Raw genomic sequence first — 22,772 nt, forward strand, 5'->3', positions numbered from 1 at the left:
ATGTCCATATGGTACATTTACACAGTGAAATACTATTCAGCCATTAGAAAGAAAGTAGATGTCTTGTTTCTCATTCAGTTGTTAGAGAAAATGGATGATGTAGGATAATGTTAACAGTATGCACTCATCTGTGCAAAAAATTTGAAAACTTAAAACGGGCAATATGGGCACAAAAAGATTTCTTTTGATTTGTAAAACTGGTTCTTCTGGGGAGGAATATTGTTCTGAAGTGTTAGGAAGTTTTATTTTCCCTTGCATATACTTTTTTGCAATATAATTTTCTATTTTAATAGTCATGAGCATGTATATTATATTTTTTATTAAGAAAAATTAAAGATTTTTAAAAGGACCTGAAATTCCAATTTTCAGAAATATTTGTTGTTAACATTTTGATATATTTTCTCTCAGTCTTTTCCTTTGTGAGAGTATATGTATGCGTGTGGATACATATACATCCATGTGTATATGCTGGTACAAAACAATCCCCAATCCCCAAGATAATGGGGATTATTAATTATCAATCTGTATCTATAACTTTATATATTAATTTCTACCATTTACTAGTTTGTAATATTACTAGTTTGTAATATAGTAAATGGCAAATTGCTGCCATTTACTATATTGTAATGTTTTTATGTTAATGAATATTCTTTGAAAACAATATTTTGAAAAGCTATAAAATTTATGCACATACATATATCATGTATGAGCTTCCCTTGTGGTTCGGCTGGTAAAGAATCCACCTGCAATATGGGAGACCTGGGTTTGATCCCTGGGTTGGGAAGATCCCCTGGAGGAGGGAAAGGCTACCCACTCCAGTATTCTGGCCTAGAGAACATGGACTGTATAGTCCACTGGGTTGCAAAGAGTTGGACACAACTGAGTGACTTTCACTTTCACTTTTCATATATCATATGCATACATGTGAATCATTTATGTTGTTTATTCTTTTCTTTCTGACTAATTGAAGTAAGGCTGTGATAAATATCTTTGTGTATATTCAATTCCCCATTAATTTATTTAATCCCGTCTAAAATTATACTCAAAGAATAAATTCCTCAAAATAGAATTACTGGGAATTAAGGGTCTTTATACATACATTTAAGTTAATTTCCAGATTGTTTACAGTAGTTTACTGCCTTAGGTGTGGAAGAGATTGTCTATTTATGACAAAGTTAATTTTCCAAAATTAAAATAGCTTTGTTGCACATTTGATTAAAAATAAGTATACAAGTTCAGAAAATGTAGGAAAATAGTAAAAAGGAAAAATTACTATCCAGATATTATTACCATTAACACCAAGGTATACATCCAGATTCTTTTCTTACTATATAGTAACCTGATTTTATTTAACTTAATGTTTCTTTCCAAGCCAACACATCTTATGGAGGTACAGTATCTTTTTAATAAGTATACAGTAATCTATTAAGAGGTAATACTATAAATGGCTGTCTCAGGCTGGGTCCCCTGAGAAGCAGACTCTGAGTTGAATTTTAATAGGTAGGATATTTATTAAGGAGTGACTTTGGTATCAAAATCTATGGGAGGAAGGAGAAGGAAGCAGAACTAGAAAGAGAGAAGTTAAACTGGGATGCAAGCCCAATGAGAGCGTCAGTTGACCTCACAAAGAATTCTGGTGCTGAAATGCCACCTCCTGCCCCCAAGAATTATCCCACATTAGACTGAGATGCCAGGCCTTTCATACCCTGGCATTGCCTTGTCAATGGATATGGGCCATTCTGGGAAGAGACACACCTCTTTGCAGAGAAGACCATCTCTGAAGGAGCTAATAGCATTCCCAGAAATCAGGGTAACAAATCCTTCACTGAATAGTGATCTGGGCGCAGCATAGTATGATGTCCACTGCAGCTGAAACCAATCAGGACCCTGCAGGGCCTTTCTAGAGACAGCCTCCCAATCCCCCACCTCTCATTTGTAGCAAAGCTTTAACCTCCTAGGCCTTCCCCAAGTTCCAAAGAGCAAGTTTAATGAGAGAAGTCAGAAAATGCAGAAACAAAGGAAAAGAGTCTAAGACAAAATAATAATAGTTTAGCCATAAAGCAGAGTTAGGGCCTCCCTAGTGGCTCAGACGGTAAAGAATCCATCAGCAATGCAGGAGACCTGGGTTTGATCCCTGGGTTGGGAAGATCCCCTGGAGAAGGGAATGATGACCCACTGCAGTATTCTTGCCTGGAGAATTCCATGGACAGAGGAACCTGGTGGGCTATGGTTTATGGGGTCGCAAAGAGTTGGACACAACTGAGTGACTAACAGTTCTAAAGCAAAGTTAAGGACTTATAGTTCCTCCTCAAGGGCTATAGAAAATGTTCTGAGGCAGATCCTTTGAGCCGTTTTTCAGAAACTGATGCCTGCTGGTCCCTGGAGTCAAAGAACCCAAAGAGCTTGGGTTAGCAGCCTAGCTTGTAGCTCAGTGGGAGTCTCGCTGTGTTCGCTGGTAAAACTGGATTGCCTTTGGAGACCTGTACCTCCAACTCTGCAGAGCTGGGAGACAATTTTCCATGGATCTGTTTCTGCTGATTTTCCCTGAGGACACCAACAGCTTTTGTTCTGAGCTATCTTTTCAAGGATGTTTGTACAGGAACAACCTTAGAAGATAGAGTTGGTGTCTCTCTTCAGAATAAAAGACAAAGTTTTTTAGAAAATTGAAATATAGTTGATTTACAAGGATGTTTTAGTTTCTGGTGTACAGCAAAGTGATTCAGTTATATATATGCTATGCAGGCTAGTGTGCTAAGTCGTTTCAGTTGTGTCCGACTCTGAGACCCCAGACTGTAGCCCACCAGGCTTCTCTGTCCATGGGATTCTCCAGGAAAGAATACTGGAGCGGGTTGCCATGCCCTCTTCCTGGGGATCGTCTCAACCCAGGGATCAAACTTGCATCCCTTATGTCTCCTGCATTGCCAGGCGGGTTCTTTACCACTAGTGCCACCTGGGAAGCCCATATATGTTATATAAAGTGAAATTGCTCAGTCGTGTCCGACCCTTTGCGACCCCATGGACTGTAGCCTACCAGGCTCCTCCGTCCATGGGATTTTCCAGGCAAGAGTATTGGAGTGGGTTGCCACTTCCTTCTCCAGGGGATCTTCCTGACCCAGGGATTGAACCTAGGTCTCCCGCATTGCAGGCAGATGCTTTACCGTCTGAGCCACCAGGGAAGTTCCCATATGTTATATACACATATATAATATATATTATTTTCAGGTTCTTTTCCATTATAGGTTATTACAAGATATTACATATAGTTCCCTATGCTATACAGTAGATCCCTATTGTTTATCTATTTTATGTACAGTAGTGTGTATCCACTAATCCCAAACTCCTAATTTATCCCTCCCCCACTTTCCCTTTTGGTAACCATAAGTATGTTTCCTATGTTTGTGAGTCTATTTCTATTTTATAAATAAGTTCATTTGTGTCATTTTTTAAATTCCATGTATAAGTGATATGACATTTGCAGAAGACAGCTTGTTTACTGTTCAATATAATAAAGATAATGCATCTAGGGAAAAATTTGAGCAAGTTGTTTGATAAAAGTTTCTCTAAACTCAAAATATGTCAGCCATGATACTGCTGTATCTATGTACAGCTGTGTCTAGACCACTCTACTTCTTCCTCATGGTTCTTGGGGAACAAGGGAAACCAGCATGAATGTAAGTCTCATGTTGCTTCCTGTGCTGTGAACATTAAAGTCTACTGACTCTGACCCAGGAGTTTCATGTCTTCTACCAGCATCTACAGTAGTGGCAGGCCAACTTGTCAGATTGCAAATTGGGTAAAATCTCAAAACCTTCACAGTTCTTGACAACTGTGTTATTACTAAGGATGGGAGAATTACAGCCCTGGGGCAGAAATGTTAATGTATTCTGTTTTCTAGTACAGGTAAATGAGAACTGCTTCTGATGCTTGTTTCTGAAAGAGATGGAAAAGAACCTGTGTCTATGTTATTCTACTCTAGCAAAGAATCATATTTTGTATCTTTTTCCATAATCAGTCTGGTTTTTGCAGGGACCAAACTGGTGAATAAAATGGAGGAATGATGGGGGATCATCATCCTTACATTCTGTAGATCTTTAGGAGTGGCATTTTCCCTCAGCAATACTTTTCAAAATGTATGTCTTAGCTAAGGGAGGGGGCAGATTCAGAGGTTTCCAGTTGGCTTGCCCCATCATGATGCCTATTACTTCATGGATCAAGGACTCAGTGTGGGACTTGTGCCCACTGTGAAATGTATCTCTTTCGATGACATATGTGAGTACTGAAGACATGACTAACATGTGAATCTACAGGCCATTGGGGCCACTGTGACCTGACCTGTGACTTGGATAGGACTTCACTTATTATATGGTCCCCATATGCACCTACTCTGAAAAGGAGGCCGTGATGATTCTCTGGGTCTCCAAGTATCAGTGTCAATTCAGATTCTATAATCAATAGTCCTTGAAAAATTTTATATATTCTCATTTTCCCAGTTGCACAGTTATCTGAGTAAATGGCCTTAGGCCCAAGGGCTCTGGACCAAACTTTGGTGAAAAATTGAGGGAATCCATTACTGACTACATCTGCAATGAGTTACAGGTTCCTTCCTCCTGGGGACCTGATCCCTTCTTAAGTTAGTGGGACTCCAGGTCTAAACACAGATTCATGTTTTAAAACTTGGCAAGGAATCATGCTTTTAATTGGGACAATTGCCTTAGTCTCCTATCAATTTTGAATTCAACTGATGATACAAACTGAGTCGCACCTTTATTGACTGCCCATCTATTTTTCCCCTAGGGACATCATATTCTAATAATGTCTCCATAATTCTTGTAGGTCACTTCCCCCAATTGCTCCTCTAAATTTATATGACAACAATTGTCCAACTTGGGTTCTGACCATTAAACACCACAACATGACCTCTGTCATTTGGGGGCCTTGTTGTCTCTGTTGGTATCAATAAAATTAGCTCCTTAATGGCTTCTTTTACCATCAGTTCTAGCTGATAAAAAGTCACCATGGAGCCTTGTAATCATACTGGTGTCCTCACAACGCTACATTTCTTGTGTCTTTACATGTGATGTAGCTTCCTAGCCTTTTGTAATCTGATCATCTGGTGGGTTTTTCATCTGTGCATAGTATATGGTCTGCTTAATCAATTGATTCTTTAAATTCTTTCTTCCGCTGTCTGTCAGGGCAGTTACGGATTTTAAACCAACTTTGTATGGATCATTGCTTTTTCCATGCTTCTAGAAATCATTCTCGGAGAAGGCAATGGCACCCCACTCCGGTACTCTTGCCTGGAAAATCCCATGGACAGAGGAGCCTGGTGGGCTGCAGTCCATGGGGTCGCTAAGAGTCGGACACGACTGAGCGACTTCACTTTCCCTTTTCACTTGCATGCATTGGAGAAGGAAATGGCAACCCACTCCAGTGTTCTTGCCTGGAGAATCCCAGGGATGGGGGAGCCTGGTGGGCTGCCGTCTATGGGGTCGCACAGAGTCGGGCACGACTGAAGTGACTTAGCAGCAGCAGCAGCAGCAGAAATCATTCTAGTAGCAAATTCACACTGTCTCCTGGAGGTTTAATTATGATGTTAAATCTTGACTACCAGGAGAATGCTCTCAAATCTAATTTCATCCTTATCCATCCTTACATTCCCTTGCTGTTCATCAGGCAGCCTCAAAATTCAATTCTACACATGCTCTCTCAGTTTACGCTGACTAGGTATTAAAGCTCCTTTGGAATATAGTTATTTTCCTAAATTATTAGATCCAGCACATTGAGATGTACCTTGAGTTAAGGCCTCTTGGACAGGATACAAACTGAGAACAAATCTTGAGAGGGAGGGCACTTGTCCTGATGGGAAGAAGTCTTTGTACCATCTCTGAATAATGGGAAAGGAACAGGTCTTAGCAGAGGAAGGTGGGCCACTACTAGGAATATCTTCATCTACTGTGTTAAGCCCCATTCTTTTCCAACCAGGGCCCTGACTTTGGCTTAATATATCTGTCTTGACTAAAAATTTAATTTTCGGAGCTTAGCCACTTTGAATTTATTTTGGTTTCCCACTGTAGGAGATGACAGTTACTTTGTGCACTACCAAAGTACTATAGTCTTCATTTTAGCTTTCGGTTGGTGATTAATCACTTAGCTTATCATTATCTTTTTACAGTGCATCAATCTGGCTAAGGAATAGGCACCTGTTTTAGTCAGCTCAGACTGCCATAACAAAATACCATAGGCTAGGTGACTTAAACACCTGAAATTTACTTCTCAGTGTTCTAGGAAGAGATCAAGGTGCCTGCCAGCTGATTCGGTTCCCAATAAACCTTTTCTTCTTGGTACGCAGACAGCAGCCTTATGGCTGTATCTTTATATGACCTTTCCTTCCCTGTGTGTGGTGGGGAGAGTGAGAAGAGGAGGTGGAAGGGAGGGGAATGTGAAGGAGACAGGGAGGAAAGGAGGGAGAGAAAGAGAGGTCTCTTCCTCTTAATTATAAGACCACCAATTCTATCAGATCAGGATCCTATTCATAAAACTTTGTGTGTGCTCAGTTGCTTCAGTCATGTCTGACTCTTTGCGACCCTGTGGACTGTAGCCCACCAGGCTCCTCAGTCCATGGGATCCTCCAGGCAAGAATACTGGAGTGGGTTACCATGTCCTCCTCCAGGGGATCTTCCCTACCCAGGGATCGAACCTGCATCTGTGTTCTCACATTGCAGGTGGATTCTTTACTGCAGAGCCATCAGGGAAGCCCTATAAAATTGTATTTAACCTTAATTACTATCTTCTAAAAGCCCTGTTTTCAAAGGCAATCACATAGGGGGTTAGGACTTCAACCGATGAATTTGAGGGAGCAGGACACAATTCAGTCCACGTTGTTGTCGTTCAGTCACTAAGTCATCTGACTCTTTGCAACCCTGTGTACTGTAGCATGCCAGGCTCCTCTGTTCTCTGCTGTCTTTCAGTTTGCTCAAATTAATGTCAATTGAGTAGAAATGCTTTCTAACCATCTCATCCTCTGCTGCCCCCTCCTTCTTTTGCCTTCAATCTTTCTCAGCTTCAGAGTCTTTCCCAATGAGTAGGCTCTTCAAGTGACCGAAGCACTGGAGCTTCAGCTTCAGCATCAGTCCTTCCAATGAATATTCAGGGTTGATTTCCCTTAGGATTGACTGGTTTGATCTCCTTGCAGTCCAAGAGACTCTGAAGAGTCTTCTCCAGCACCACAATTTGAAAGCATCAGTTCTTCAGGACTCAGCCTTCCTTATGGTTCCACTCTCATATTCATACATGACTACTGGAAAAATCATAGCTTTGACTATGTGGACATTTGTCATCAAAGTAATGTCTCTGGTTTTTAATACACTGTCTAGGTTTGACATAGCTTTCAAGGAGCAAGCGTCTTTTAATTTCATGGCTGCAATCACTGTCTGCAGTGATTTTGGAGCCCAAGAAAATAAAATCTGTTACTGCTTTCACTTTTCCCCCTCCTGTTTGTCACGAAGTGATGGGACTGGATGCCACAATCTTAGTTTTTTGAATGTTGAGTTTCAAGCCAGCTTTTTCACCCTCCTGTTTGACCCTCATAAAGAGGCTCTTTAGTTCCTCTACACTTTCTGCCATTAGAGTCGTATCATCTGCCTATCTGAGGTTATTGATATTTCTCCTGGAAATCTTGATTCCAGCTTGTGCTTCATCCAGCCTGGCATTTCACATGATATACTCTGCATATAAGTTAAATAAACAGGGTTACAACATACAGCCTTATTGTATTCCTTTTCCAATTTGGAACCAGTCAGTTGTTCCATGTCCAGTTCTAACTGTTGCTTCTTGACCTGCATACAAGTTTCTCAGGGGACAGGTAAGGTGGTCTGGTACACTCATCTTTTAAAGAATTTTCCACAGTTACACACAGTCAAAGGCTTTAGTGTAGTCAATGAAGCAGAAGTAGATATTTTCCTGGAACTCCCTTGCCTTGTCCATGATCCAACGAATATTAGCAATTTGATCTCTGGTTCCTCTGCCTTTTCTAAACTCAGCGAGTACATCTGGAATTTTGTCAGTTCACATACTGCTGAAGTGTAGCTTGAAGGATTTTGAGCACAACCTTACTTGCATAGGAGGAAGGGGGTGACAGAGGATGATGGTTGGATGGCATCATCAACTCAATGGACATGAGTTTGAGCAAACTCCAGGAGATAGTAAAGGACAGGGAAGCCTGGCATGCTGCAGTCCATAGGGTTGCAAAGAGTTGGACATGACTGAGTGACTGAAAACAAAACGAGAAATGAGCACAATTGTACAGTAGTTTGAATATTCCTTGGCATTGCCTTTCTTTGGGATTGGAATGAAACTGACCATTTCCAATTTGTGGCCACCACTCAGTTTAGTTCAGGTGTCCAACTCTTTGAGACCCCATAGACTGCAGCATGCCAGGCTTCCCTGTCCATCACCAACTCCCAGAGCTTGCTCAAATTCATGTCCATCGAGTCAGTGATGTCATCCAACTACCTCATCCTCTGTTATCCCCTTCTCCTCCTGCCCTAAATATTTCCTAGCATCAGGGTCTTTTCCAGTGAGTCAGTTCTTTGCATCAGGTGGCCAAAGTCTGGAGTTTCAGTTTCAGCATCAGTCTTTCCCGTGAATATTCAGGACTGGTTTCCTTTAGGACGGACTGGTTGGATCTCTTTGCAGACTAAGGGACTCCCAAGAGTCTTCTCCAACAACACCATTCAAAAGCATCAATTCTTGGGCACTCAGCTTTCTTTATAGTCCAACTCTCACATACACACATGACTACTGGAAAAACCAAAGCTTTGACTAAATGGACCTTTGTTGACAAAGTAATGTCTCTGCTGTTTAATATGCTGTCTGGGTTTGTCCTAGCTTTTCTTCCAAGGAGCAAGTGTCTTTTAATTTCATGGCTGCAGTCACCATCTGCAGTGATTTTGGAGTCCAAGAAAATAAAATCTGTCACTGTTTCCATTGTTTCCCCATCTGTTTGCCATGAAGTGATGGGACTGGATGCCATGATCTTAGTTTTTGAATGTTGAGTTTTAAGCCAGCTTTTTCACTCTCCTCTTTCACTTTCATCAAGAGGCTCTTCAGTTGCTTCTTGCTTTCTGCCATAAGGGTGGTGTCATCTGCGTATCTGAGATTATTGATATTTGTCCCAGTATTCTTGATTCCAGCTTGTGCTTCATCCAGCCTGGCATTTCACATGATGTACTCTGCATATAAGTTAAATAAGCTGGGTGACAATATACAGCCTTGATGTACTCCTTTCCCAATTTGGAACCAGGCTGTTGTTCCATGTCCAGTTTGAACTGTTGCTTCTTGACCTGCATACAGATTTCTCAGGAGGCACGTCAGGTGGTCTGGTATTCCTATCCTTTGAAGAATTTCCCAGTTTGTTGTGATCCACACAGTCAAAGGCTTTGGCATAGTCAATAAAGCAAATGTAGATGTTTTCCTGTAACTCTCTTGCTTTTTCTATGATCCAGTGGATATTTGCAAGTTGATCTTTGGTTCCTCTGCATTTTCTAAATCCAGCTTGAACATCTGGAAGTTCACAGTTCATGTACTGTTGAAGCCTTGCTTTGAGAATTTTGAGCATTACTTTGCTAGTGTGTGAGATGAGCACAATTGTGCAGTAGTCTGAACATTCTTTGGCATTGCCTTTCTTTGAGACTGGAATGAAAACTGACCTTTTCCAGTCCTGGAGCCACTGCTAAGTTTTTCAAATTTGCTGGCATATTGAGTGCAGCACTTTCACAGCATCATCTTTTAGGATTTGAAATAGTTCAATAGTCCATCACCTCCACTAGGTTTGTTCATAGTGATGCTTCCTAAGGCCCACTTGACTTCGCATTCCAGGATGTCTGGCTCTAGGTGAGTGATCACACCATTGTGGTTATCTGGGTCATGAAGAAAGATCTTTTTTGTATAGCTCTTCTGTGTATTTTTGCCACCTCTTAATATCTTCTGTTTCAGTTAGAGCCATACCATTTCTGTCTTTTATTGTGCCCATTTTTCCATGAAATGTTCCTTTGGCATCTCTAATTTTCTTGAAGAGATTGCTAGTCTTTCCTTTTCTATTATTTTCTTCTATTTCTTTGCATTGATCACTGAGGAAGGCTCTCTTATCTCTCCTTGCTATTCTTTGGAACTCTACATTCAGATGGGTATACCTTTCTTTTTCTCTTTTGCCTTTAGCTTCTCTTCTTTTCTCAGCTATTTGTAAGGCCTCAACAGCCAACCATTTTGCCTTTTTACATTTCTCTTTCTTGGGGATGGTGTTGATCACGGCCTCCTGTAAATGTCACGAACCTCTGTCCATAGTTCTTCAGTCACTCTGTCTATCAGACCTAATCCTGTGAATCTATTTGTCACTTCCACTGTATAATCTTAAAGGATTTGATTTAGGTCACACCTGAATGGTCTAGTGGTTTTCCCTACTTTCTGAGTTTTCCAAATTTGCTGAGTTTTCAGCTCAGGCCACTGCTGAGTTCTCCAAATTTGCTGACATATTTAGTGCAGTACTTTAACAGCATAATTTTCTAAGATTTGAAATAGCACAGCTAGAGATTTGTCACCTACACTAGTTTTGTTAATCGAAATGCTTCTTAAGGCCCTTTTGACTCCACGCTCCAGGATGTCTGGAAACTAAACCATCACAGTTACCCAGGTCATTACAACTTTTCTTGTATAGTTTTTCTGGTATTCTTGCTACCTCTTCTTAATCTCTTCTGCTTCTGCAATGGCACCCCACTCCAGTACTCTTGCCTGGAAAATCCCATGGATGGAGGAGACTGGTAGGCTGCAGTCCATGGGGTCGCTAGAGTTGGACATGACTGAGAGACTTCACTTTCACTTTTCACTTTCATGCATTGGAGAAGGAAATAGCAACCCACTCCAGCGTTCTTGCCTGGAGAATCCCAGGGACAGGGAAGCCTGGTGGGCTGCCGTCTCTGGGGTCACACAGAGTCGGACATGACTGAAGCAACTTAGCAGCAGCTTCTGTTAGGTTCTCTCCACTTCTGACCTTTATTGTGCCCTTCCTTGTATGAAATATTCCCTTGATATCTCCAATTTTCTTGAAGAGATCTCTCTTTCCTATTCTATTGTTTTACTCTATTTATTCTGTTGTTTTCCTCTATTTCTTTTCATTCTCCATTTAAGAAGGCTTATCTCTCCCTGTCATTGTCTGGAACTCTGCATTCACTTGGCTGTATCTTTCCCTTTCTCCCTTGCCTTTTGCTTCTCTTCTTTCCTCAGCTATCTGTGATTCATGATTTAGTCTACCTACTAAATACCAAATCCAGTGAAACATAATCAGTGTCTCAGTGTTCATTTACTATAAGAAAAAAATTAAGTACAAAATATACATTGGCAGTTAAATGGACATATTGTAGTCTAATCATATAATGGAACACTACAGCAGTGCTAAAGAGGAATAAATAATTTCTATACACAACAATGTGGATGAATCTCAAAATAATTGTACCAAGTAAAGAAATTTTTTATGCTCAAAATTCTCCAAGCCAGGCTTCAGCAATACATGAACCATGAACTTCCTGATGTTCAACCTGGTTTTAGAAAAGGCAGAGGAACCAGAGGTCAAATTGCCAACATCCGCTGGATCATGGAAAAAGCAAGAGAGTTCCAGAAAAACATCTATTTCTGCTTTATTGACTATGCCAAAGCCTTTGACTGTGTGGATCACAATAAACTGTGGAAAATTCTGAAAGAGATGGGAATACTAGACCACCTGACCTGACTCTTGAGAAATCTATATGCAGGTCAGGAAGCAACAGTTAGAACGGGACATGGAATAACAGACTGGTTCCAAATAGGAAAAGGAGTTCGTCAAGGCTGTATATTGTCATCCTGTTTATTTAACTTCTATGCAGAGTACATCATGAGAAATGCTGGGCTGGAAGAAGCACAAGCTGGAATCAAGACTGCCGGGAGAAATATCAATAACCTCAGATATGCAGATGACACCACCCTTATGGCAGAAAGTGAAGAGGAACTAAAAAGCCTCTTGATGAAAGTGAAAGAGGAGAGTGAAAAAGCGGGCTTAAAGCTCAACATTCAGAAAACGAAGATCATGGCATCCGGTCCCATCACTTCATGGGAAATAGATGGGGAAACAGTGGAAATAGTGTCAGACTTTATTTTTCTGGGCTCCAAAATCACTGCAGATGGTGATTTCAGCCATGAAATTAAAAGACGCTTACTCCTTGGAAGGAAAGTTATGTCCAACCTAGATAGCATATTCAAAAGCAGAGACATTACTTTGCCAACAAAGGTCCGTCTAGTTAAGGCTATGGTTTTTCCTGTGGTCATGTATGGATGTGAGAGTTGGACTGTGAAGAAGGCTGAACGCCAAAGAATTGATGCTTTTGAACTGTGGTGTTAGAGAAGACTCTTGAGAGTCCCTTGGACTGCAAGGAGATCCAACCAGTCCATTCTGAAGGAGATCAGCCCTGGGATTTCTTTGGAAGGAATGATGCTAAAGTTGAAACTCCAGTACTTTGGCCACCTCATGCGAAGAGTTGACTCATTGGAAAAGACTCTGATGCTGAGAGGGATTGGGGGCAGGAGGAGAAGGGGATGACAGAGGATGAGATGGCTGGATGGCATCACTGACTCGATGGATGTGAGTCTGAGTGAACTCCGGGAGTTGGTGATGGATAGGGAAGCCTGGCGTGCTGCGACTCATGGGGTCGCAAAGAGTTGGACAAGACTGAGCAACTGAACTGAACTGAACTTAATAGATTATTCAGGGCTTCCCTGGTGGCTCAGATGGTAAAGAGCCTGCTTGCAATGCAGGAGACCCGGGTACAATCCCTGGGTCAGGAAGATCACCCAGAGAAGGGAATGACTATCCACTCCAGTATTCTTGCCTGGAGAATCCCATGGACAGGGTAGCCTGGCAGGCTACAAATCCATAGGCTCGCAAAGAATCACACATGACTGAGCAACTAACATTTTCCCTTTCAATATATTATTCAGTTTATATAAAATTCTGGAAAATGAAGTTAATCTATGGTGACAGAAAGCAGACCAGTAGTTGCCTGAATGGATGAATAAAGGCAGAGAGAGAGGAGAGAGGTGAAGTCACTCAGTCATGTCCAACTCTTTGTGATCCCATGGACTATAGCCTGCAAGGCTCCTCTGTCCATGGGATTTATCAGGCAAGAATACTGGAGTGGGTTGCCATTTCCTTCTCTAGAGGATCTTCCCAACCCAGGGATTGAGCCTGGGTGTCCTGCACTGCAGGCAGACTCCTTACTGGCTGAGTCAGGAGGGAAGTCCAAAAAAGTGAAAGTGACTCAGTCGTGTTTGGCTCTTTGAACAGTCCAGGCAGTTCTCCAGGCCAGAATACTCGAGTGGGTAGCTGCTTCCCTTCTCCAGCAGATCTTCCCATCCCAAGAATCAACTGGGTTCTCCTGCATTGCAGGCAGATTCTTTACCAGCTGAGCTATCAGGGAAACCCCAATAAAGGCAGAGAGGGATGGATTACAAAGTGATATGAGGCAACTTTTAGAGTTGATGGATATATTATCTTGATTATGGTGATGGTTCCATGGGTTTATATAGGTTACAGATTAGTAAATCATATACTTTAAATATGTGCAGCTTATTATATATCAATCAGACCTCAATATAACTGTAAAAAATAAAACTAAATCTACAAAACAAAACAAACAAAACATACCAAGTATCTGCCATATATACTAGTAAGTGCTTAATGCACATCTACCTAAACATCACTGAAAGAAGACGCTTATATTCATTGATTGTTTCCATGGTTTCAGAAAAACTGCAAGGTCCTGGTAACTTTTTATTAAAATTTGATCCCTAGAAATGTCATAACACTAAGATTAAAGAAAAAGTCCAAATGTTTCTGGAACTGGGTAATAGTGGCTGCTTCTTGAAAGAACTAAGAGGCTAGGGGGAAAAGATAGGTAACTTTTAAAATTGGTCACATGCATGTAGTATTTATATTAAGAGGTTCTTCTTCTCAATGTAATAGAGGAGGGCAAATTATAGAGGAGAGAACAGTGATCTAAGGAAGCAGCCATGAGCCAAGGAATGTGGGCAACCTCTAGAAGCTAGAGGCAAGGAAGTAGATTTTCACTTAGAGCCTCCAAAAGAACTCAGTCCTGTGGACACTATTTAGAGCTTCTGACTCTAGAACTGTAAGATAATAAACTTGTATTGCTGTAAAGCCACATGTTTTCGGCAAAATGTTACAGTAGCAATAGAAAACTAATATTAGATCCTAGTTCATCTCATAGTTGAGAAAATACTTATGTAAGTTTGACAAAATTAGTAGGAAACCAGCAAAAAAAGTTATTTTTAAGAAAAAATTTGATATTTAAAAAATGCAGTAAAAAATCACAGGAATTGATTTGAATGTGTTTCCATAAAATATTTTATCCAGTGATGATTTATAGCAAATAAAGCAAATTAAACATGTGTAAGCTTCTGGTGGTGATGATGAAATTAAGCAACTAGTCATTCATTGAGAGTAAGACCACACTTCCACCCAGTTTATCAGTATCACTGAATACTAGAATACACTAGACAATGCTTTAAGAGTTTTAAGGGAAAGTAAATTCAGTTATATTGACAGCATTACTTCCTATTCTTTAATATGTAGTTATTGAGGATATTCTTCTGAAAAACAAGAAGATTAACCAAGAACATAGACGAAGATTCTAGAAGAGTAGCTCCAACTTTGGAGCAGAGTAAAGGGAGGCTCTTAGCAGTACAGTAGAATTTAAGAACAGTTAGGCAAAGTAGGGGTAGAAGGCCAAAGGTCAGTCAGGTGTGATCACCAGAGGACAAAAGAAAGAGATCATCTCTGTAAAAGGATAGAGAAAACAGAAAAACTTGATTAGATAAACTATGTAAAACATACAGGAAAAAAAGTACAATTTGAAGCTCTAGAAGCAATAAAGCCAAATGAGCAGCTTATGGTCCAAGTATGATGCACGTATATTTGGGCAATGGATAATAAGGGGAGAGAATTTATTTGATCCTTGCTCTGCATGTTTTGAGTGGCTTTCTAGTGGTTGTGACAGAGGTCTTAAAGAGAAAGAGAAAGTGAAAGTTGTTCAGTTGGCTCTGACTCCTTGTGACCCCATGGACTGTCCATGGAATTCTCCAGGCCAGAATACTGGAGTGGGTAGTCTTTCCTTTCTCCAGGGGATCTTCCCAACCCAGGTCTCCCGCATTGCAGGTGGATTCTTTACCAGCTGAGCCACAAGGGAAGCCCAAGAATACTGGAGTGGGTAGCCTAGAGACGAAAATGTAATCCCGGCACTTTTCATAGCTTGGAAGTTGGCTGTTAATTTAGAATCAACTAATAGACAAAACACAAATGATATTGACTGTGTTTAAGGGAGGTGAGTAGAAGGTGGGAAGGAAGAATGGTGGTATTAACACTAGAACTGAAATATTATCGTAGGTTGAAGTATTACCTAGAGTTTCACAGTATTCTGTTAAAAGTTACAAAGATAACCAACAAAAGAGCTGAAACTAATGTAACTTATAAAGAAAGCTGAGCACAGAAGAATTGATGCTTTTGAACTGTGGTGTTGGAGAAGACTCTTGAGAGTCCCTTGGACTGCAAGGAGATCCAACCAGTCCATCCTAAAGGAGATCAATTCTGGGTGTTCACTGGAAGGACTGATGTTGAAGCTGAAACTCCAATACTTTGGCCACCTAATGCGAAGAGCTGACTCATTTGAAAAGATCCTGATTCTGGGAAAGATTGAGTGCAGGAGGAGAAGGGGACGACAGAGGATGAGATGGTTGGATGGCATCACTGACTCGATGGACATGGGTTTGGGTGGACTCAGGGAGTTGGTGATGGACAGGGAGGCCTGGCGTGCTGCGATTCATGGGGTCGCAAAGAGTCAGACACGACTGAGCGACTGAACTGAAGTATCAGAAGACTGGTTGTTAACACAATCCTCATCTTCTATGAGCGTGTCCTTAGATACTGTCTAAAACTGATATGAGAATATTTAGAAATACTGAAGTAATCACAAACAAAAACATGTAAAATAGGTTGTCCCTGGTGAATAGGCATAGAGGTAGAAACGATTAGCATGAGATTTGTTGCTTTTCATCACAAATTCTTTTGTGCAGTTTGTTACAGTATAATTTGTTTCATTTGTTGCCATTTGTGCACTTCTTTGATTGAAAAAAAATTAGAGACTGGTTGCTCTGTTTATATGGAAACAATAGTTTAGACATCTACCTTTATCAAAGTTGACTCCCTGAAATATGTCAGGCCTCCTTTCAGAATTTTTAAAATGAAATTCCAAGGACACCAAGATACTTGGACTAAGCAAATGGCTGTTCTACTGATACTTTACTCTTTACCCTAAATGATATTTACTTAGTTTCTCAGTCGTGTCTGACTCTTTGTGACCCCATGGATTTGTAGCCTGCCAGGTTACTCTATCCATGGGATTCTCCAGGCAAGAATACTGGAGTGGATAGTCATTCCCTTCTCCAGGGGGTTTTCTCAACTCAGGGATCAAACTCAGGTCTGCTGCATTACAGGCAGATTCTTTACTATCTGAGATACCACAGAAGCCCAAATGACATTTAAGAGTCCTTAATTCTACCATTACTAGCTCCAGCACTCTGCTTTCTTTTTTAAAGTGTCTGAGTAGTTCTTTTCCTCATTTTTTGGGGGGACAGAGTTTTTCCTGAATCCAGTTTTACTGATTCTGAAAGGGGAGGACTTCTGGTCTTGGGACAGAATTGATTTTTCATGTTTAGAAGGAGTTGGGAAAAAAGAGGGGTGAGATGAGGTGGGAGGTGGGAGGGAGGTTCCAGAGGGAGGGGATATATGTATACCTATGGCTGATTCATGCTGATGTATGGCAGAAACCAATACAATATTGTAAGGCAATTGTCCTTCAATTAAAAATAAATAAATTAAAATGTTTTAAAAAATGGAATGGAAAAAGTCACAGTTTAATTTGATAGGTAGGCCACTATGGCACATTACTGCCACCAGTTGGCAGCACGCCTTAATTGCAAGAGTAGAAAAGATGGGAAAACCATTTATGATTTTTGCAAAAGTCTAGCTGATAAACAACAGGAAATATCCTGTAGGCAAGTGAAAAATGCAAAGGAAGAATACTTGATTTGGGAAGAGTAAATTGAGACAGTGGTCATGATCCCTAAAATACTGTGTTACAGATATCCATGTGGTTTGTGGAGGCAGTCAAAATGAAGTATGATCAGAAGACTTTTCTTTAGTCTAAATATCAAGAGGTGTGTCTGGAACTCTATTATAAGGTATGGGAAAGGGGAGAATTATGAATAAAATGTTACTTCAAACAGTTTTTCTTACAAGATCTATATGAGGAAAACTATAAAATTCTGATAAACACAATCAGAAAAGAACGAAATAAATGAAGAGATGGCTAGAAAGACTCAGTATCATCAAGACCTCAGTTCTTCCCAAATTGATCTTAGATTCAATGCAATACAAATGAAAATCCCAGCAAGTTATTTTATGAATATCAACAAATTGATTCTGAAGTTTATATCGAGAGGCAAAAGACCCAGAATAGCCAGCATAATATTGAAGGAGAGGAACAAAGGTACCAGGACTAATGGTACCTGACTTCAAGACTTAAATATTAAGGTACAGTAATCAAGACAGCTGTGGTACTCATGAAAGAATAGACAAATAGATCAATGGAAGAGAACAGAGAGCCCAGAAGTAGACTCCTATAAATATAATCAACTGATCTTTGACACAGGAGTAAAGGTAATATAGTAGAGTAAAGATGGTTTTTTCAATAAATGTTGCTAGAAGAACTGCATACCCACATCCCCCCCAAAGAAGAATCTAGACTCAGGTCTTAGATCCTTCACAAAAATTAACTCAAAATGGATCATAGACCTAAACGTAAAATGCAAGACTATGAAACTCCTAGATGATAATTTAGGAGAAAATCTAAATGACCATAGGTAGGGTGATACCTTTTTATGTATTACCCAACTCTAAAGACACAATCCATGAAAGAAATAATTGATAAGCTGGACTTTCATAAAATTAAAAACTTCTGCCCTGGAAAAGACAATGCCAAGAGAATCAGAAGGCAAGCCACATACTGGGAAACAATATTTGCAAAAGACATATCTGATAAAAGACTGTTGTACAAATAACTCTTAAAACTCAGCTATAAGAAAACAAACAACCCAATTTAAAAATGAGCCAAAGACCTTAATAGACATGTCACCAGATACACAATGGCAAACATGCACACGAAAATGTGGTCTACATAATGTGCCGTCAGAGAAGTGCAAATTAAAGCAACAATGAGATATCATAACATGCTGATTAGAATGGCCAGAATCTGGAACACTTTCAGCACCAAATGCTGATGAGGATATGGAGCAACAGCAACTCTCTTACATTGCTGGTGGGGGTGCAAAATAGTACTGCCACTTCGGAAGACAGTTTAGCAGTGTCTTACAAAACTAAAGAGACTCTTACCATATGATCCAGCAATCACACTCCTTGGTATTTACTCAGAGGAGTTGAAAACTTATGTCTGCACAAAGACCTATATAGGAATGTTTGTTGTTGTTGTTTAGTGACTCATTTGTGCCCGATTCTTTGCGACCCATGGACTGTAGCCCACCAGGCTCCTCTGTCCATGGGATTTCTCAGGCAAGAATACTGGAGTGAGTTGTCATTTCCTTCTCCAGGGGATCTTTCTGACCCAGGAATTGAACATGCATCTCCTGCATTGGCAGGTAGAGTCTTTACCACTTAGCCACTGGGGAAGTCCACAGGAACTTTATTCATAATTGCCAAAACTTGGAAGCAAACAACAGGTCCCAGTTACGTGTGTGTGAGTGAATGAATAAATAAGACTGTGGTATATCTGGACAATGAATTATTCTCTAAAAAGAAATGAGCCATTAAACCATCAAAAGACATGGAAGAGGCATGGAAATGGCTAAAATGCATATTACAATGTGAGAGAAGCCACTGAAAAGGCTACCTATCCATATGACAATAAAAATTAGTGATTTCCAGGGATGAGGGAGGAGGAGGGATGAATACAGAGTGTGGAGGATTTTTAGGGCAATGAAAAAACTATTATAATGATGGACGTATGTCACTACACATTTGTCTAAACTCATAGAAAGTACAATACTAAGAGTGAAGCCTAGGGAATTGCCTGTGGACTTTGAGTGATTATAATATGTCAATATAGGTTTATCCTCAGTAACAACTGTATCATTCTGGTGAATGATGTTGATTACAGGGGAGGCTATACATGTGTGCACGCTCAATTTTGTTGTGAACCTAACAGTGCTCTAAAAAAAAGTCATTAAAAAAAAAAAGGCTTCTGTGAAAGGAATGCAATCATTACTGTCATGAAGCAAGTTGGCTGAATGTCTTTTACTTTAAGCAGGATTCTAAGGTCAACGGAATAACTTTGAAATCTTCTTCATGCTAAAATTATCCAGAAGGGAAAAAGATGTAAGTTCAGTCAAAATTTAGAAGGAGTTCTGCCATCTAAATAGCCACAAGTTAGCTTTTTATAAGGCAAAGTTCTTCACATTGTTGGGTAATAAATGTTAACAATTTATTCTGTGAAGCATTTATATTACATTTACATGTAATTCTGTAATGTAATTAAAAATTTATAGTAATAAAACTTTCAAATTTAGTATTTTATGTTTATATACTTTTGGACCAGATTGGCTAAGAGATTGAGTTGAAACAAAAGTCTAATAGGCATGTGCTTCCTCTTTAGACAACTAACCTATCAACCTGAATCTTCAAAGTGGGTCAGGTCTCATTTCAGGTCAAATATTTGTTCTATTGATACTTTACTCCCTACCCCAAATAATACTTAAGAATCCTTAGCTCTATCCACACTAGTTCCAGGTATTCTTTTTGACATTTTTGTTCATACCTCTAACTTGAAGCTGTTAATAAAAATTGTGGTGTTTGAAAACCGTTGCCGAGGTCTTTGGACTCTTGGTTAAGAATTTCATGAAAGCAGAGGCTCCTGGGAAACATATGGCTCTGCAACAGTCAACTTGTTGTAGGACCTATAGACTTCTCTGGTGGCTCAGACGGTAAAACGTCTGCCTACAATGTGGGAGACGCAGTTTTGATCCCTGGGTTGGGAAGATCCTTTGGAGAAGGAAATGGCAACCCACTCCGGTACTCTTGCCTGGAAAATCCCATGGACGGAGGAGGCTACAATTCATGGGGTTGCAAAGAGTCAGACATGACTAAGCGACTGAACTTAAACTTTCTACTTTATCTTGGGCTTCTCTGATAGCTCAGTTGGTGAAGAATCCGCCAGCAGTGAAGGAGACCCCAGTCTGACTCCTGGGTTGGGAAGATCTGCTGGAGAAGAGGGATAGGCTACCCACTCCAGTATTCTTGGGGTTCCCTTGTGGCTCAGCTGGTAAACAATCCGCTTGCAATGCGGGAGACCCGGGTTCCATCCTTGGGTTGGGAAGATCCCCTGGAAAAGGGAAAGGGTACCCACTCCAGTATTCTGGCCTGGAGAATTCCATGGACTACAGTCCATGGGGTCAGATGACTGAACTGCTTTTACTTTATCTTATCAAATAGTTAAAAGTTGAATGTACCTGATATTACAAAGCTACTAAGAGGAATCAGAAACTTGAGTAAGAAAGATGTATTATTTTAAATGTTGAATTTTGCACTGGAGCTTCCTGTCAAGAAAGCTGAATATGAGGAATGCTAAGGGAAAATCAGGAACAGATAGTAATTTAAAGAGATTTTTGAAGGGCAATAATGTAGTAGAGAACACCACAGAGAGCCTTAAGAGTTGACCTATGGGTTGGAAGAAAGAGGAGGCACTAGCAAAGGAATACAAAGACCAGAAAACCAGGTAGACTGATCCCAGGAATTGTCTTAAAAAGGGTGGGGGCGGGGGTGGGGGGGGCGGTGGGGACAGGGTTTCAAGAAGGGGATAAGGATTGGGTGTGCCAAGAAAAAGAGGATGAGAAAATGGTTGAAGCTTGAGCATGGTTAGAACTTGAGCACTTTATAAAGTGTAAATTCAGTTTGCCATTATGGGTTAGATTGATAAAAGGTAAGGAATAAGGTGGAAGTGAAAGCAGGAGACAGTGAAAAGAAGGTTGATATTACAGTAACAGGCGGTAGTAGTACAAATTTTTAAAAAGCCCTTGGAAACTGTTGAAAAATAGAAGCCAACGGCTAAGATACTGAAGATATAAGGTCCTAGGAAAGTAGAGGTGGAAGGAGGAAATAGGAATGAACGACATAGGTAGTCCTGGAAGAAGCACTGATCTGGGGGAGAAGGAGAGGGGGAGAATGAGTCAATTTGGTGAGAATTTGAAAGGTCATGAACACGGCGTGTCAACAATATTTTAAGATGGAGAGAATATTAAACTGGAATTTCATGGCTCTGATCCCTGTTAATCAGAAGATTTTATCTATTAGTATGGATCGGGATTGGCACCTTAACAAGGAAAATGAGAAACAGTTTGTAGAGAATACGATAGGAATTCATCCAAAGATGAGTTTATATATATATATATATATATACATATATATAAAGTGGGAGTGCAGTCACGACTTCATAGCCAACCAGGTAGAACTGGGGCTTTCTCCAGTGAAAAACCACACAGTATGACCTTTGAGAGAGAAATCAGAAATTGGGATAATTTATTGGAGACTGACCCTTAAGACTATAAAGGAGTCGAGCGATTCTAAGGCAATACAGAAATAGAGCTTGCTGGCTACAGTAACAAGAGAATTTAGTCATAAATGGGGCTGATGACCTGGGAGATTAAGGATTCACTTCTGTATTGAAAGTTTTGAGTGGGTGAAAGGTAGGAGCCACGATCAGGCAGAGGCAGGGGGTAGAGTAGGGAAAAGGCGACATTCAAAGGCATATTTTGGGCATGATCTCACGCTAGTCAATTGTTTCCCTTTTGGCAGCTAAACGGCTAGGATTCTCCCGTCCATTTCAGAGCTACTGAGAATAGTCTTAGGCTGTGGAAGGAGAAATCTGATTCCAAAGCGGAGGCTGTATTTTCTCAATCTACTTACATTCTTTTCTCACTAACTAGCCAATGCTGCCGCCTTATGCAAAGCCGGCACCACGGAAAGGATCTGCTTTAGAGGCAGTGACGACGCCAATCGGCCTGGGGCGCGCAGTGTTGCGTCTAGATGCACGGCGAGGGAGGTCCCAAACAGCTCTCAAAACCTTTTCACCCAGGCCCGGGAAAGCACCTCGTCAACCGTAGACAATAAATCGCTCGTACAATGCTAAGCTCTGAGGCCCTGGTTGACACCAGGAGAGGCGGGAGCGTGGTTTAGCGCTGCCACCCTTCCGCTTTTCTGCAGAGCGCTTTTCTGCAGAGGCGGGGGATGGGGGCAGCTGGACCGGGCGGGGCTGCGCTAGTCCAGCGACCTGGGGAGGGGCCGCGGTGAAGGGGCCAGGGGCGGGTTTCCCTCCTAGGTCTCGGAAAAGCTCCAAAAATGGCGGGCGGCAACTCAGCTAGCGGGGCGCGCAGGCGCCACTGCCGCCATCCTTCCGCCCGCCTCGGGCGGCCCACGAACCTCCACAGCCCCCTCACGGAGAGGTATCCGCCGCTTGCGATTGGCTGAGCTGGGCCAGCGCTCCGTGCGGGGGCCGGGCCGCCACGCAGAGGCCACGTTTCCCGCCCCGCTGGTGCGCGTGCGCGCAATC

The sequence above is a fragment of the Bos indicus x Bos taurus genome, chromosome 1, assembly GCF_003369695.1.
Source record: "Bos indicus x Bos taurus breed Angus x Brahman F1 hybrid chromosome 1, Bos_hybrid_MaternalHap_v2.0, whole genome shotgun sequence".
Lineage (NCBI taxonomy): Eukaryota > Metazoa > Chordata > Mammalia > Artiodactyla > Bovidae > Bos > Bos indicus x Bos taurus.